This window comes from Meriones unguiculatus, chromosome 11, assembly GCF_030254825.1.
Source record: "Meriones unguiculatus strain TT.TT164.6M chromosome 11, Bangor_MerUng_6.1, whole genome shotgun sequence".
NCBI lineage: Eukaryota > Metazoa > Chordata > Mammalia > Rodentia > Muridae > Meriones > Meriones unguiculatus.
In genome coordinates, this window is record NC_083359.1 from 106375439 (window position 1) to 106392227 (window position 16789).

The following is a 16789-nucleotide window of genomic DNA, read 5'->3' on the forward strand; positions in this document are numbered from 1 at the left end:
GAGATTTCATCCATTCCCCCCCCCCACACACACATCGGGCCTGGGAACAGCCAACCAATTAATGCTGAGTGCCTATAATCTAAAGGATATGCACCTAGAAACTTGGGGATACATGGATAGGGATGGACGGAGAGCAAGACAGAAAGGGGTCGACAGATTCTTCGAAAGGACCGATCTGTTGGGAGTCAGCTGGAAGGCGGTAGGAGCCATGATTTAAGCTCGCACAGCCTCGCTGTTAACTAGTGTCCGACTCCCCCCGCCCCGTCTTTTCCCCCCCTTTTGTAGGATGCAGAAGGTGAATAATGAAACCATTTTGCTAATAGTTTATGAGCCATGAGATTGGAAATGTATATGGGTAGACCGAAGCACCAGACTAAAATCATCCGCGACGCGCGAGGCTTGGCGGAGAGAGAAACCCTCCCAGTCCCCTCTCCCCAGCCTGGAGGGGAAAGGCTGGTGCTTCTCCCTCTCTGCTCCATCCGAGGGCAGCGGCTTGGCCCATCCTCCCTCCAGCTCCTCACCCTCTCGTCTCCCTGAGGGGCTGGAGCGAGAAGGAGATGAATTGGGGTGATGGCAAGATAGCGCGACCGGGAGATAATCGTTATCAGCAGGATTTTTCTTCCAGTGATGGGATCTTCGGAGATCTATCACGCTGGGCAGCTTTCCCCCGGGCATAGAACAATAGATGGGACCCAGGCGTTGGGGACAGCCACCGCTGTCTGTACGTCCATCTTGTTCATCACCCTAAGACGTGTTTCTCTACAGTGAACACTCAGAACCTTGCAGAACGCCCACCCGACCTCCAAACTCTTCCTGCAAGTGTCCCCAGCCTTTCTTCGAGTCCCCTCAATCCCCAAATCTGGGAGCTAAAGCGCGACGCACGGGGACACCCGCGGGCACGGTGGGGCCAGGAAAGGTGAAAAGTGGTCCCTTGGCGTGGCCTCGCCAACGGGCTGCACAGCCCAGAGCCATCCTCTCTGCGGGCTGGCAACCCTAGCCCACAGCAGTGGCCCGGGAAAGTCCGCCCTGCTGGTGGCAGGGCGCCCCAAAGAGCAAAGGCGAGCGGGGAAGGGAAGGGCGAGGGGGGGCGAGGGGGAGGCGGGCTCCTCTTGGAGGCCGAGGGCGCCAGGCCTAGACTGCTCAGCGGTGGCAGCGGAAAGGCCAGGACAGGTGCGTAGCGTTGGGCGCGAAAGACAGGCAGGGGGTCCCGCGTTTCCAGGCTTCTGTGCCTTCCAGGCTGGGGGAGCCTTTAATCTCTTTCTGAACCCGAGCGGGAGCCGGGTCAAAGGACACCCGGGGAGGACTCCAGTGCCCGGGGTGGGGGAGTGGGGAGTCGAGGCGGCACCGCTGAGTGTCCAAAGCTCAAGACTGTGAGTGTGGGACCACAGGCTTGTCAGGGCTGGCGGAAAGGAAGGGCACGCACCTGCCCGCGAGGGCTTGTGGGCCGTGGTCACTGCGAGGCAGCAAGGGCTGCTGCCCCAAACCCATTAGCCCTCTGCCCCTTTTGTTTGGGTCCATGCCAGGCTGGATTCTCTGGCGAATACGTTTAGGGATCCGGAGGCGAAAACTGGCAGGACGCGCTTCTGGGACAGCGCGGTTGTAAACAGTGACTCGCCCACAGATTACGAGATACCCAGCTCGATATCCACACCGAGGACCTTTGACCTTTAGGTCTAGGGTGGGCGGGAAGCTGTCAGGGAGAGGTGGGCGATGGGGATTGGCGCCATCCTTATGCTCGCGTCTACAGGCCTCCTAGGGCCCATTAGGTGACGCGATTCCCCAGGCCTCGCGTGGAGAAACCAGTCTCCCAAGCCAGCAGGGCAGACCCGGTTCACCTTCCACCCCCTTCCGGACGCCATTCCCACGTCAACCTAGGCTGACACCCCTTTTGTCCTCGGGATCCCCCTCCTCTGGCACAACCTTGAGCCAAGCTTTGAAGCAGCAACCTCGTGAGCTTTGGGGTGAAGTGTGTGGTGTTTTCTGTGCTCAGAGATTATATTTTTGATGACAATATAAAATGGTGCTAACCCGCTCACCACCGACCATTCCCTGGTCCGGCCAAGGCACCAGACAACGGTGGATGAGCGGGATGGGATTCCCAGTCAATGGGACGGTCAGCGCTATTCCGGGTGGCTGGTGCGGGCCCCTGGGGAAAGGCGCCTCCCCCTGCGGGCACTTTGGGGTGGAGAGGGCTAACCGAGGAAGAGCCGCTGGTGCGATTCCGCAGCCCCAGCTTCCCCGACACCCCGCAACCACACAGCAGAGAAAAAGACGCCCTCGCCCTCCCCAAGTGTGCGCCAAGGCTCTCCGGGGTCCTTCCCGGGCGCGGGGGCCAAGCACGTTCCCCGGAAGAGGTCGCTGGCGCTGAAGGTCATTGCAGGGTCGGGGGAGGGCAGCCCTGCTCTCCAGGTTACTCCCGTGGCTTCCCTGTCGCAATTCCTCCCCAAATGCGGGATTGCCCAAATGCCTGTACTGGTGCCTCAAGTGAACCCACAGTCCTGGCAACCCTCCTGCCTCCCTGAGGCCCGAGGCTCGGCCAGTCCTCGGGGGAAGCCCGCCCTCTGCCTCTCCCTCTCTCAATACCCGGAGGTCGTGCCCTTCCTGGCCCGCGAGTGGCTCGGAGCCGCGTGCGGGGGGCAGGAGGGCACTGCGCGAAGCCAAGTAACGAGCCAGGCTGGAAATTCTAGAGGCCTCAAACCCGCCCCCGCTTCAAACCCGCCCGCTCCCAGCTGGTGCCGGGGGAGTCAGGAGCGCTGTCTGGTCTTCCCCGCAGGTGTGGCTGCGGGTGAGGTGCGGGGCGGGGGGAGAGGGGCCTTCGCAAACGTGTGCCCGCTCCTCTCGCTTGTTAGTTGATTCGATCTCAAAGTTTGCTGTTGATAGTCTACGCGCGGCAGCCCGGACCGCGCGCCGGATTCCCGGTGCGGAGTGCAAGAGGTGGCCGCAGCGAGCGGCAGCCGGTCTCGCGGGCGCCCGGCGGCCTGTTTTGTATCGGTTTGCCCCCCCCCCCCCACGCCCTGCAGCTGGCATCGGGGCGGACGCCCAGGGGGATCCCCAAAGTGGCCCACCCCCGGGAGCTCGGAGAGCGGCTCTGCACGCCGGACCGCGTGAGTTGGCGCCGAGCCTCGGGGTAGCCGCGGGAGGCGCCGCCGCGGGCGCGCGGGTCGCCTGGTCCCCGCCTCCGTCCCCTCCGACCTCCAGCCGGGCCCCGCACCCCCTCTCCATTGCCGCGCGCCCCCTTCGGCTCCCCGCTCCAGCCTGCTCTCAACTTGAAGTTGGCTCCCAGACTCGGAGGCCAGAGAGCCGAGTGGCCGCTCGGCAGGAGGCGGGGTGCGTGCGCGCCGGGCGCGGGTGGCCGCGCGGGGCAGGGCGGGGGGTCCCCGGCCCCGAGGGCGCCCGAGCCCGCCGAGCGCGCCGCCCTGCCCTCCGGGGGGCGCGGACCAGGTGCGTCCGCCCAGAACCTTCCCCGGAGTAGCTCTGGCCGCGGCGCCCGCGCAGCCGGGCGGTCTGGAGGCAGCCGGCTGCCGAGCGAGCACCGACTGGCCTCAAGCACAACCGCTGGAATCCTCGTTGGGCGAAAGAGGGGAAAGGAAGGAAAGCCGAGGCCCGGGACTGGTCAGAGAGAGTCAGGGTAAGGTCCCTCAGCTCCAGCCAGGACGCCGGACTCTGCCATCCGTTTTTTCAACGGGATGCAGGCAGAGCTTGCTTAAGACGGGGCCGGGCAGCGGCTGAGGGTAGACCTTGACCTTGTCCTTTTCCCCTAAGCGTCTGAACCTCAGACACGGCTTCTGGGTTTTGGGCATCAAGAGTCTGGGTGTAGTGGGTTTTGAGAGCACCCCCTACCCCGCGGCGAAACGGGCGCTCAGGCACGCGTGGCTGGCGACGGACCCCGGCTGGCTGTGCATGCTCAGCCTCGGTCAGACACTCTTTCCCGCAGGCGCGCGGTGGCTGCCTGTGCCTCCCTCCTGGTGTGTCAAAGTGTTCCTCGCAGTCCTGGCAGAGGCGAGGTCTCCATTGAGAGCGACGCAGGGAAGGTTGTGACTGCAGAAAAATTCTGGTCTCCTATCAGTTTGGTCGAAAATGAGAGCGCTTAGAGTTAGGAGCCAGGAAACGCACAGTCTGGGATTCAGGTCCCAAAAGTGGCCCACTGTCTCTGCGGCTGCCACTAGCGTCTCTATGCAACTCGTCAGTTTTCCCAGCACAGTGGCTCTCACTCTTAGAATCCTTTTTGGAGCCTCCCTTCCAACGTTGTCAAGGCTGCTTTGGGGATGGACTGGGGAAGAGCGAAGGCTTTGCACAGTAGCGGTGCCTCTCGCAGCGGTCCTTCTCAGCATATCAGACCTTCCCGCTGCCCACAGGACAAGGGGATGGCATGTTGGCTGTTGCCAGCTCCGTGCTGCCTCCCTCCAGGCCTCACCCTGCAGGAACTGTCTGGTTCAGGCTGGTGGTGAACACCCACGTCTAGCCCTGATCTGCCCAGATTCTCACTCCAGCCAGCTTGGGACAGTTTGCGGTTCCCCTGCCAAAAGCAAAAGCCGGTTTCTACCACTGTCCCAGTCAGCTTTTGTAGCTGTGGTTAGGTACGATCTTAGCACAATTGATAGCTGGAAACTGATGGCATTGACCCACACTGTCCAAGCCTGGGACTATGGGTCCTATGTCTTAATCTCTCTAAAACATACCTCTCTCCTACCCCTCCCAAGGTGATGAACACCACTTCTGGAGCTGAAGGAGCTGTTGGGCCTGTGCCTAGGGGAAAGGAAAAAAGGATGGATGGAAGGAAGGAAGAGAAGGGAAGGAGAATGGAAGGAGAAGGGAAGGAGAAGGGAAGAAGAAGGGAAGGGAAGGGAAGGGAAAACATTTGAATGGCCCTTTGCTGGCTGCTTTTCCTCTGTATGGGCTTTGAAAGGAACTGAAGCCTTAGAGCAGGAACCATGAAGAAACCAAGACTTTCCTTACCCTCAGGACATGGGGCTTCATTATTTGGACTAAAAAAGCCATTGCCTAGAAGATGCTGGCCAGAGCTGGAGAAAGCCTGGTGCCCCTCCCAGCAACCATGTGTTATCCTGCTTCAGTGTAAACTCTTAGGGCTCTTGAACTCAACTACAGCCCACAGGGCTCCTGGATTCCCCAAAGGGTATGGCTTGTACCAGCTTTGTGGGCTGCAAGCGCCTCCAGGTGTTTTGATGTGACCTTAGGACTAGGAAGCTTTGCTCTGGCACAGCATCACGCCATTGTGCTGTGGCTGGAGTCTCTGGCTTCAGCTCCGGGCTTCTGCACTTGTTTTGAGATGGCCTCCAGGCTCCTGGGCATTTCCCCACCCTCTTCAGTGCAGAAGTTCTCCTTCAGAGTGTGAATACTCCTGGCCTTTCCTCCAAGCAAATAGAAGCAGAGGAGGATTGGTTAGCTGGCAGTGGACAGGGAGACCTGCTTGTTTCCACAGGAACAATGAACAAGGAAGAATTGTTCTCCTCCAGTATGGCCCATTCAAAGAACTTTGGATAATGGCACAAGGGTTCTTTTCCGAATTCTTTAGTTTTGTGACTTAAGTCACAAACTGATGTCAAAACAAGTAAGCCCCTAAAAGAGGTGACTTGAGGGGCACAATCAGGCTTCTCTTACATGACCTTACATTATGGTTACAAACAGTACCTACTTTGCAATCATTTTCCCCTCTTTTTTTCTTTTGGTGGCTACTGAATGCCTTAGAGCAACCAACCTGAGCTCTCCCAGATCAAGAGAATTTTATGTCCCCAAATCTTTTGCTGGAGGACCACAGTCCCTCTCTTCTTCACACCCACCTCCATGGTGTTGGCTACAAACTGCACTTCAGGCATGTGTCTGAGCTAGCTAGGAACCAAGATGACCCCAGACTCAACCATAATTAGCCTTCTCACTCCCCCCAGCCAAGTGCTGCTGGAAGAAGGAATATACCTGCTTTAGAATCATGAGACAATCCTTTTCACTTCCTGATTTTCTACTCTAGTCCCACCCCCAACACAGCAGGACCTTTCTTGAGTGAGGAGCCTTAGGCTCCAGCAGTGGGATAGTCCCTGCCTGGGTGCTCCTTTGCTGAGAGGTGCTTTCCTTACTGGATTTCCTTTGCTCACTAAGTTTACACATTTCCAGCAGAGCTGAGGCCCCAGATGCAGGTGGCAAGAGGGAGCTGTCTTGGACAAGGAACTCACATGGGACTGCCATGTCTCACTGCTGTTAGCAGTACCGCTTCATCACGCAGAATTCATAGATTCTGTGACTGTCTCAAGCCACACCTTAAGGCTGAGGCCTGTGATCTGGCGAACCTCCATCACCATCTGGCTGCCAGAACTACTTACAAGCTACAGCTTTCTATGTCCACCTCTGTTTCTCCACTTTGACATGAAGTAAAAAAATGTTTCTTTCCAGGTTCTTGTTCACCTTCAATAGCTTGGTTTCAATTTCTATTTCTCAAATTTCCTTACAATAATAGCGAACAAATCAGGTTATGTTTAGCTTCTGTGGGGCAGGGTGATTCACCCCACAGCTTCCCAGGTTGTTCTGGCTAAAACTGCCTTCACTCTCATCCGAGTTAGACACATCCTTGAGATGAAAGAGATTTAAAAAACAAACAAACCTAGAATTATTCAAATACTGTCCCCATCTTCTTCATCCTCCTGCTGTTTCTTCCTTCCCTCCCCCAGCCTCCCCCTTCTGCAGGTTTGGAATAAAGCTGGTCATGCTAACATTTAAGCAGACATGTCATGGAAGGTAAACATGACTTTTTATGTAGTAAGATCTTCGAGGTATTTTCAAGTCATAGGTTAGACTGTTACGGTAACTCCAGAAAACTGCACCTTTCACAGAAATTGACCAGCGTGCCCATTTCCAGACACTTACAGCTCACTTTTCCATACCTTTATGGCTGTGTTCTCTTATCCAGTTGAGTTTTTGGTCAACTGTTTTAACAAGCACCCACTTAAATAGATATCCTCCCAATCTTTAAATATATTGCTTCCTCACCCATTCTATCAATTTGATAGAGGTGTTTGCCATTCAGAGAAATAAAATGCAGAAGGTATAATATGTTTCACAAACCTGGTTGTTAAAGCTGTTTTTTTAAGATTATTTTTTGTGAACCCAAGGCCTCATACATGCTAGGAAAGCAGTCAACCACTGATCTATACCTGAAGACTGAAAGCTGTATTTTATTGCCAAAGTTGTAATTATAAATAAAACAAAAAGCAAAAAAATGTTTTTCTTGTGGGAGAAAAGTGTATGTCATCTTTTTTCAGGAAAGTTTGCTGAATAATTTTCTCCATTGCTCTTTATTTCCCTCTATCAGATAGATTGTTCTACTGGACTTACTTACCTAATGCCAATTAAAGAGAGATTCAAATTACTTTTCTCTGAAACCCTATCCTTCTTCTTTCCGGTAGAATTAATGTGCAAATATTTTTAATTACATGTTCTAGTGTAATTTGGGAGGGAGAATGTCCCACACGTGGCCCTTAATCAATGGTGACCAAACTGGCTGAACTGTTTACAGAGGACATTTGAAGATGGGGATGCAATGCGGGTGGATTAAAGCTTCCACAGGCAGACCGATAAGCTCAGAAATGCTCTCGGAGCACGGGGCTAGTGACCGATGTCACAGGAGGTGAAGATCTTCAGGGTGCAGTGTTTGGGGGGAAACTCGCTGCTGTTCAGTAGGAGGCACACGGAGGGCACGAGACACGCTTGCTGGATTCCCCACGCTGAAAAATAAGTAAATATGGAGGTGATGTCTTTTGTAGGTAGAAGCAGCCTTTGCCTTTTCCAACCGGACCCTTAAAATTGGACTGCTTTTACTTTTAAATGTGGTAAAGTTACTATTTAAGTGCGTGTGTGTGTGTGTGTGTGTGTGTGTTATGTGTTCCATGTATGTATTTACATGGGCATAGGTGGGTGCTTGTGCACATGTGTGTACATGGAAATGGCCTCCAAAGAAGTCCTGTCTGTCTTCATGGTTGCTCCCCTGTCTCCACCCCAAGTCACTCTATAGGGATTATGGGATTACAGCCAGCTTTTTTTCCTAGGGACCTTTTCTGTAGGTCCTGTCATCAGGCTTTCACAGCTATTGCTTTTACTGTTGAGCACCTGCACCCCATTTTTGGGACAGGGTCTCACACTGACCTGGAGTTTATGAATTCTCCTACAGGCAGCTGTCAACAAGCCCCAGTGGTCCCCCACCCCCAACCCCTACCACCCCGCTCCAGGGCTACAACCAGCAGGGAGCCTGCTATTTGTTTGTTTGTTTTTCTTGTTAAGGGGACTTCAAACTCAGGCCCTCATGCTTGCCTAGTCAGGACTCTACCAACTGAGGCAGCTCCCCAACTCCCATTTTTCCATGAATTCCAATTCCACAATAGTTACTTCCGATACGGTTACATTCCATACCCAAAGACTATTTAGACACAGCTCCTGAAAATAACCAGAAATCAAAGCCCCCCAAAACACGGAGTCCTAAATAAAGAGACTCTTTGTACCATCTACTCTTTATCAAAAGCAGACCACCAGAGAGCAGGAGGAACTCCTGTAGTGTCTGCAGCTGGGCTCCACTGGCCTTTTTATTAGAAGTTCTGCTTATTGGGAAAAGGCATCCTCCATGAATGAGACCTTTTATCTGCAGATGGCACACCTTGTTATTTTAAACATTATTACTATCAAGTTCATCCACCGGGAACTTTCAAATAGTCTCCTCTGTTTAAATAACCTTAAGGACCTGCCCGGACCCAAGGAGAACCAAGAAAATCTGAGTAAAGGCTGACAGACTATTCCTAAATTAAATATTTCCAGTCAACAGCTAACTGAATAATCAGGTAATCGGCTACTAAGTTTCCTGGGAGAAAGGTTCTTGGAGTCAGAAGGGAAAGTAAATTATTGCAAGACATTGTTAAAAAGTTAGCGGGCACAGTGGCTCATGCCTGTAATGCCAGCATCCTGGCAGCTGCAGCAGGGGGATTGCAGTGGAGTCAAGGCCAGCCTAGGCCGCATAGTGAACTCCTGTCTCAAGACACAATTAAAAGTGCTAGTAAAAGAGAATGCATACAAATGGACATTATAGAATCCAAAGCCCCTCTTAACCCTAATTGGTTACTTTTGGACAATTCATTTATTGATTGAAGTAATACACACATTGGTTTGAATCAAATTTTTGCTTCACTTAGTTACTGAGTTGCGGAATAGCAAGGCCTGCTGCAAATGCAGGCTTGAGACCTCTGGTTTTCTGGCTGACCTTGCAGACTATGCTCTGGGTGTGTTGCTTTGTGGAGGGTGCTGTGGGATAAATCACTGGGCACTTTGTAAGTGCCGTGTGTAGCTGCTACCGGGCCAGAGTCCTGAGGAACACCAGGGACACACCTTCCTCCTCTGTGGAGTTCCTTCTGCTTCCATCTCAGAGTTATGGTGGGGGTAAAAGGGAAGGTGTTTTGAAGTGCATTGTGTATTTTATTGTTTATGTAGGTATTATCCGGAGGCTTAAAATTATTCTAAAAAAATCTGGACATGGCCAGACAGTCCTGTAACCTAGTAGTCAGTAGGCCAAGGCAGGAGAATCATGAGTTCAAGGCTATTCTGGGCTATGTCGAAATACCAGTACTACAATAGCAATGACAAGTAAGACGTGCAGCTGGGGGATGTAGTATGCAGTAGTATGTAGTATGTAGTATGTAGTTCAGTGCTGAAATGCTTATGTAGCATGTGTGATGACTAGCTTTGATCATCAGCACCACATGCACCCATATAGGCACACACACAAGCACACAATTTCTCAAACAATACTGTAAACTCTGTACTCTCATTTCTTTGCATTTTAAAGGTTGAACGAATGGAGACAAGTCCATAGAGCTAAAAAGAGATACAGCTGGAGTTTTGGTCTCCTTGTTTCATGAGAAAGTCTCATGGAGCCCCAGCTGACTTTCAACTTGCTATGTAGACAAGCCTGGCTTTGAACCCCTAATCTTTCTGCTTGACTATCTATCTTTTGACTACTGGAATGGCAGCACCGTGCCACCACCACTGGCAAGGACTAGACATTAAACAACAAAGTCTGGTTCTAGAATCATTGCTCTGGTTTGTCTGCTACAGTATAATGACTGCTTAAAATTAAACAGCTCCTCGCTTCAAATGAAAACCTAAGTTGATACAGTAATTGAGTCAACATGTATTCATTTTGTACCTATTACCTTAGCAGACTCCTCTTGAAGCATGGAAAGTTTTAATAACACTGGGCTATAGCCACCTGAAATGGCTCATTTCTGTCATCCGTTCACACTCACCCAGCTTGGCTTGATTGTTTCCTTCTTTCTTTCTTTCTTTCTTTCTTTCTTTCTTTCTTTCTTCCTTTCTTCCTTTCTTTCTTTCTCTTTTTCTACCTTTTTGAGTCCTAGATTCAGCCACTTTGTCACAACTAACATAGGCTGAAGGCAAGGAGAAAAACCTTTAAACCCAAAGCACATAGAGGAAACCCAGCCGTAACCAAGGAGAGGGCCTTCTGGCATAGGCTTAGGCTTAGTTCTACAAAGGCCTCTGTTGATAAACTGGGCATGATGACTGGACCACAGAGCAATGACACTTGAGTTTGTTTCTTCTGGTTTGGACCTGTCATTTCCAGCTTGAGGAGGAGCAGCGATGATCATCAGATCTTCACAGGTTCATTCCCTGGAGGAGCCTCATTCCCTCACGAGCCTCCCCTCCCCCCAAATTTCCTAATGTGATGTAGGTGGAGGAAGGCTGGGGTGAGTGGGTCTCCAGGTCAGTGTAGCTGTGGTAACTCCTGAGCCCTCTTCAATCATTAATGGTGCCTCTTTTTGTGTCTTGCGGATGCTGCAGGTAGGATCCTTCACTGAGGAGGTCGCCTTAGGTGAAACCCTTTCTTTCTTGACGTTTTGTTTGGGGGGGTTGTCTTTTTGAGACAGGGTTTCTTTGTGTGACACTGGCTGGTCTTGAACTCCCCTTGTAGACCAGGCTAGCCTTGAACTCAAAGATCTGCCTGCCTCTGCCTCTCAAGTGCTGGGACTAAAGGCGTGTGCCACCACGCCCAGTGGAATCTTTTCTTTAGTCTTTTGATGACCTCTCTCTAGAGTGAACAGAAATACATGCTTCTCCCAGGGCAATTTCTGTGACCCTGTTTGAGCCATGCAGAAAACACTTAAAACAAAGTTTAAAGCTCAGGAAGTTGGGCTGGGAATGTACCTCAGTGTGTAGAGTGCTTTCCTAGTGTGCCTCAAGATTTGGGTTTGACCCTTTGCACTGGATAAACTGGGCATGATGACACATCCTAGCACATGGAGGGCTGGAGGCAGGAAGATCAAGAGTTTGTGGCCATCCTCTGTTACACGTGTGTGTAAGAGCACCCTGCACCACCTGACATACCCCTCAGAGTAGGTCTGAGCAAAGCCAAGGTTACAGAAAGCAAATGACTGTATAGATATGCAGGAAGTACAACCAGCATGGTACCTATTAGTGGTGCCTAAGACCCACACGCAAGGCCAGTGCTTTCTGTGTCATTTATGGGGCAGAACTCAATCAACGCTTGATCTTCCAACAAGCAGGCTGCAGCCTAAGTCCCTTTCGGAGAACAGCCACCCAGCCTGTAGTGCTTTCTGAACCTTCCTGCTGTGCCCTTGGGCAGGTTAGAGGTATGACCATGATGCTGCAGCCTCTAGAACAGAAAGGTCCCCTGACTGAAGAGAGAGAATGCAGGGCGCCTGTCCACTGTGGTGTATAGTCTGGTGCATTCTAGTTTTTTAAATGATGATCAATATTAGCAAGGGTGTTTTATTAGTTCTTCTGCAAATATGTCAGTGTTAAGCAAGGCCTTTGGCATTTTTTGCTCTTAAGACTGAAGCATCTTTCCCTGCAAGGTCTGATGTCAAGAAGAAGAAACAATGCAACGTTCCATGTGCTGTGACCTGTGTGCTCTTTCTTGGCCTCTGTGATCTGGCTAATTCCTGATCCATACACATGAGCCTAATATACTGTGGAATAGTTTACCAGGATGGTTGACATGGTTGCACGTGGTGAAGTTGGGCCAGCCCAGCTTTCTCTCTCTTTCAGTATCCGAGACTTGGTTTGTGCTGCCATGCTTTTGTGCTGCGGTATTTTTTTTCTTGAAATACTACGGGATGTTAGCACAGCTGGTGACTGACTGTGTGGTTGAACAGTGTGTGTTTTCTGCCTGCTGGCTTTCAAAGCAAAACTTCTTACACACTCTCCTTACACAGTGCTGGGGGATAAGTGCTTTTAGAAATGGTGGCATGAATCCCAAAGAGGGAAGGAGGGCTCAGGAGTTATTTTCTACGACAGTACAACTCAGGAGGAAGCAGACTTGTAACTGAAACCCTCCCCTCTGATTTCAAATCCCCGACAGCATGAAAACAACCCATAGTTTCCAGACAAAAGATGTTAACATGTGTTTTACCCTCAAAAGGTTTCTTGAGGAATAGGTTTTTGAAGCCATGGGTTTGATAGCTTTCATTAAGGGATGCTTCAGAGCCTTGTGTGAACTCATATGCCTCATGACTGTCAGAGAGGATTTGAGATGTGGCATTTTCTAGACTCTCCACTGTTTCCTTTATGTAGAAAGCTAGTGGTATGCGGAACACATCTGTGAACTCCCATGTCCTCTGAAGGACCTATGACACTAGTCTAGACATGTGGAGTGTCATTCATGGACATGGGGCCCACTGCACCTCCTCCTTGCCCAGGATGGCAGTGTCCTCATATGTCTCTAGTGTGAACACCGCCTGCAGGCTAACGTCAAAAGACCAGTGTCCAGGAGTCCAGCTCACATGGGGTTGTCTTTGAAGGCTCTCTGGTCAGTGACAGTTTGGACATAGAATGGATACTTGAGGTGATTCTGTTCTCTCTAGCAGAAGATGTTTGGGCAGAAGAGGGGCTATCCTGTCCTCCAGCGGTTCTGAGACCATCTTGGAGACGTCAGTGTGACGACGGTAGCACTAAGCAGAATCTAGTGCCAGTCCTGTACCCACGGCTGCCGTTCATTAGAGGGACTCCCAGCCTTTGGCCTGGCACATAGGGTGAAATTATTATCAAGGCTGACCTTCTGTCTGTGCTTTGCCTATCTTTGTCAAGATATCTGTGGAGAAAAGGAAAATGACGGCATTTTTTGGTTGAGTTACCTTAACTTAGATATTTACTTGCTATCCCTCAGTTCTCTCTCCTCTCCCTAACCCCACACTTTCCTCTTCTCTCTTCACTCCCCCTTCACCTTCTCTTCTCTTTTTTCCTTTTCTTTCTCCTCCTCCTCCTTTTTTCCCTCTTCCCCTCCTCCTCTTCATCCTCCCCACTTCTTTTACTGTCAGGAAGTATCTGTATCTAAAGAGAAGAAGGGCTTGGCAACTGCTCAGATAAAGCTGGGGTGGTGTCCTCACCTGATGGATAGATTTAAATAGTTTAAACTGTTGACATTTATCAAATTACCCTGAAACCTTCCACATCACCATCTTGCTTCACACACATGGAGACTTGTTAAGGAAGCTTCTTAATATTTGCTTTTCCTGGTTATCATAACATTCAAAGATGTGTCACTTTATTGTTGACTGAACACTGGGCACACACGCAGGCCTTACTACCCTTGCATTTTTTTTTTTTTTTTTTTGCTTATGTAAAAGGAAATAAATACATGCCATACTATCCCAACAACGCAGGTAAGTCATTATCTTAATATTTAAATACTTGAGGAAAATGATATTCTCAATGTTTCTGGAGATGTCTTTACTCACTAGGAATATTCTTCAAATCTCTGTGAGCTGGGCTCTTTGGCTCCTAGTCTTAGTAGAGTTTACTCTTTCCGTTCCTCCCAGTGAAGAAGACTGGAGCTTGGTGGCTGCCTGAAGGGAAACCGTATCTGAGGCTCTGTCAAGAAAGAGTGGGACTGGATGCCAGCATGGTCCCAGACAGACATCTGCTAAGTGCTAAATGGATGGGTTTATCAGCACTGCCATAGGCTTTGAGGTGCTTCCTCTGGCTGTGAAGATTAGAGAAGGGTCTGTCTAGGAGATTGCTTTGAGGCCACAGGTCGAATTGGCGAGCTTTTGAGAAGGGAAGAAATGGGCCTGGGGTTTTATATAAGAAGACAAGAATGTGAACAGAAATGGAGGTGGAATGATATAAGGTCTACTGAGAGCACAGAGGGGGCATGTTTAGGATGAAGGGAGATGAGGGAGAAGAGGACAGATATTACTCAGGGTTCCTTAGGTATACTGTAATGTCCATAGCCTAGCTATTACTGCATTTTATTCTTACGTCAAGCAAAGCATATTGTTATTGATTGTTGCAGCATACCCACTGTGTAACTTTTCTCTGGAAAGTGATTGCTAAGAAGTACAATGTTTCCCAGAATTGTTTGCATCTAGTTGAGGACAAGCAGTTGTTCTCCATGACGGACACTGTATCCTTCCCACTGAAGCAATTTGGAAGCCAGTGTGCCTTTTCTAACATGGAGTATAGATGAAGACAGGTGCAAACAAAGAGATTTCAACATCCTTGGGGAAAGAGAACCATGGAATGCGGGAGGCTTTGTGTGCTGAGAAGCGAATCTGCTTTGGGTTAAGCGCTGAGATGTGCGGTTTGTTTTTCAGAGCAGCAGGGATCGTCTTGATTGAGATAGGCGTTATGACAGGCCTTCCTCACAGTGGTTCACATGCAACTCGTGGTCACATGACTAGTAAGAGCAAAGGCCAAGATGCACATTGAGGCTTGTCTTCACAGCGCTTCTCTGGGCTTAACCCTATCTACATGCTGAGGACTATCAAGTTATTCTTGTCACTCCAGGCGCCATTTGCAGATCAAGATAGGTGGAGGTAATTGTCCATGTAAGAATTCTACTGGAAGGGCTATAGTTTTAGGGTGTTAAATAAATGCCTTTGAAACTAAGGGTCTGTGGGCTGGAGGCAGGCTCTGTGAAGACATGGTTTGCTTTCAAGTGTGAGGACGTAGGTTCTCATCTCTAACACTTATACAAAGCTGGGTGGGTAGGATGCCAACACTCCTAAGGTGAGAAGGGGGAAGGCGATATTTGCTGCTTTTATTTTATTTTATGTTTTTACTTTTCTCTCATTTTCACCCCTTTTGAAACTGTCAACCCTCCTACCCCTTGCTTTGGCTCGCACTGCTTTGGCTCACAAGCCATCTCTCACACAGCCTTGTAGCCCGGTCTCCCAACTGTCTCATTTCTGGGTGCTCACTTCTGTGTGTTCCTTCTGCCTGATAATTGATCGTGTAGCCTCTAAGATCAAAGGGGATGACCCCTTACACACTCAGCCTGGTCACAACGTGCTGACCCTCTTCCAGAGACAGTGCTTTGCTCTTTTTTTGTGTTGTTGGTTCTGAGAGCTTCACTTTTGGACTTGTCTCTTGGGATGTTGGCTAAGCATTAGTTGTAAGCAGAAATAGTTCTCTGGTCTCTGCCCTGCCAGTTGCTTACACTCTTATGATAGAACTGGGCACCAATCAGGCATTCTTACAGATACACGTGAAATCGACACCATGATACATTACAAGGAAGTGAAAAGGGCACAGGAGAACTGAACTGACGTGGGAACACAACCGAAACTCTGACTAACACAATGTGCTTGTGTTGAGTTGTGAAAGTTGGCCTATGAACCTGATAGAATCAGGCTGCAGGTAGATGGGGTGGGGAGACCCTATGGAAAAGGGAGGTTGAGTCAGCCATGGTGGGCACTCCTCTACTCCCAGCCCCCCAGGACACCAAAGGGAGGGTTGTGAGCTTGAGGTCATCCTGGGCTGATTCCTTATTCATATTTAATCAAGTGTGTGTGTGAGTGTGCGTGTGCATGTGTGTCATGTGTGTGTGAATGCCCAAGGAGGCCAGTCGTCTGATCTTCGGAGGATGAAATCCCAGCACTTGTGAGTTGCCTGACATGAGTCCTGTGAATAGAGCTGGGATCCTCTGGCAGAATAATGTACTCTGAGCTGTCTCCCCAGCCCCTAGCCTGGGGCACAGTGCAAGGTGCTGTTTCATAGGAGAGATCACCCTCAGATAAAGGGGAATGCAAGGACTTAGTAAAAACAAAGTTCAGTAACTTGTGAGAGCAAAGCACGGGAGGCACAGGACAAGGCTGGAGCAGCTGGGCTATACAGTGAGCCATGTTGCATTATGAGGTTTTTGTTTTTGTTTTTTTCACCCTGCAGGAATTAGAAGCCACATTAAGAGAAAGGACAAGAGATGCGGCCCAAGAGTAGGTCAGTTACTTGCCTAGCGAGGTTCTGTGTCTCCAGCCTTGGGATTAGAGGAAGTCAGAGATGAAGAAGACAGGAATTTCATTTTTAAAAAATAACTCACCCTGGGCCTGGAGAGGTGCCTTGGCTGCTTTTGCTGCATCCATCTTGGGCAGCTCACAACTGCCTGTGACTCCAGGCTCCTGCCAAATCTGGCACCCACCTCCCCCCTTTTGCCTCCATGGGTACTGCACTCTCTGTACGTACCAAAACACAGACACACATGTGTAATTTAAAACAACCCAAAACCTTAAAGAGTTTGTTAGATCTGCTATATGGATAATGAGTTCATAGTTGCCTTAGTAGGTGATGGAAGATTTGTTAAGAGGATGGGCTGAGATATTGAATGAGGGTTGTGATAGAGGAGACGAAACAGAACATTTTAAGGACTAGTGTCCTTACACACTTGGATGGGTGTGAGGGCTGGCTGTGGGGCTGAGGAACAGTGGTAGAGACTCCGTGTGGAGAGTGTTTAAGCACGAGGTGCTGTTTAATGTATTTTGAGACTATA

General features: G+C 50.2%; 1 protein-coding gene across 2 annotated transcripts in view; it reads left to right on the forward strand.

Annotated features, from left to right (window-relative positions):
- The first annotated feature begins 1131 nt into the window (after positions 1–1131).
- Positions 1132–16789, forward strand: part of Esrrg (estrogen related receptor gamma) — a 612722-nt gene continuing 597064 nt past the window's right edge. The window contains exon 1 of one of the 2 annotated variants that reach the window (XM_060364903.1): positions 1132–1170. The gene's annotated coding sequence lies outside the window, so the exon portion shown is untranslated. The remainder of the gene's footprint in view (positions 1171–16789) is intronic. The other variant, XM_060364899.1, reaches the window with a different exon arrangement.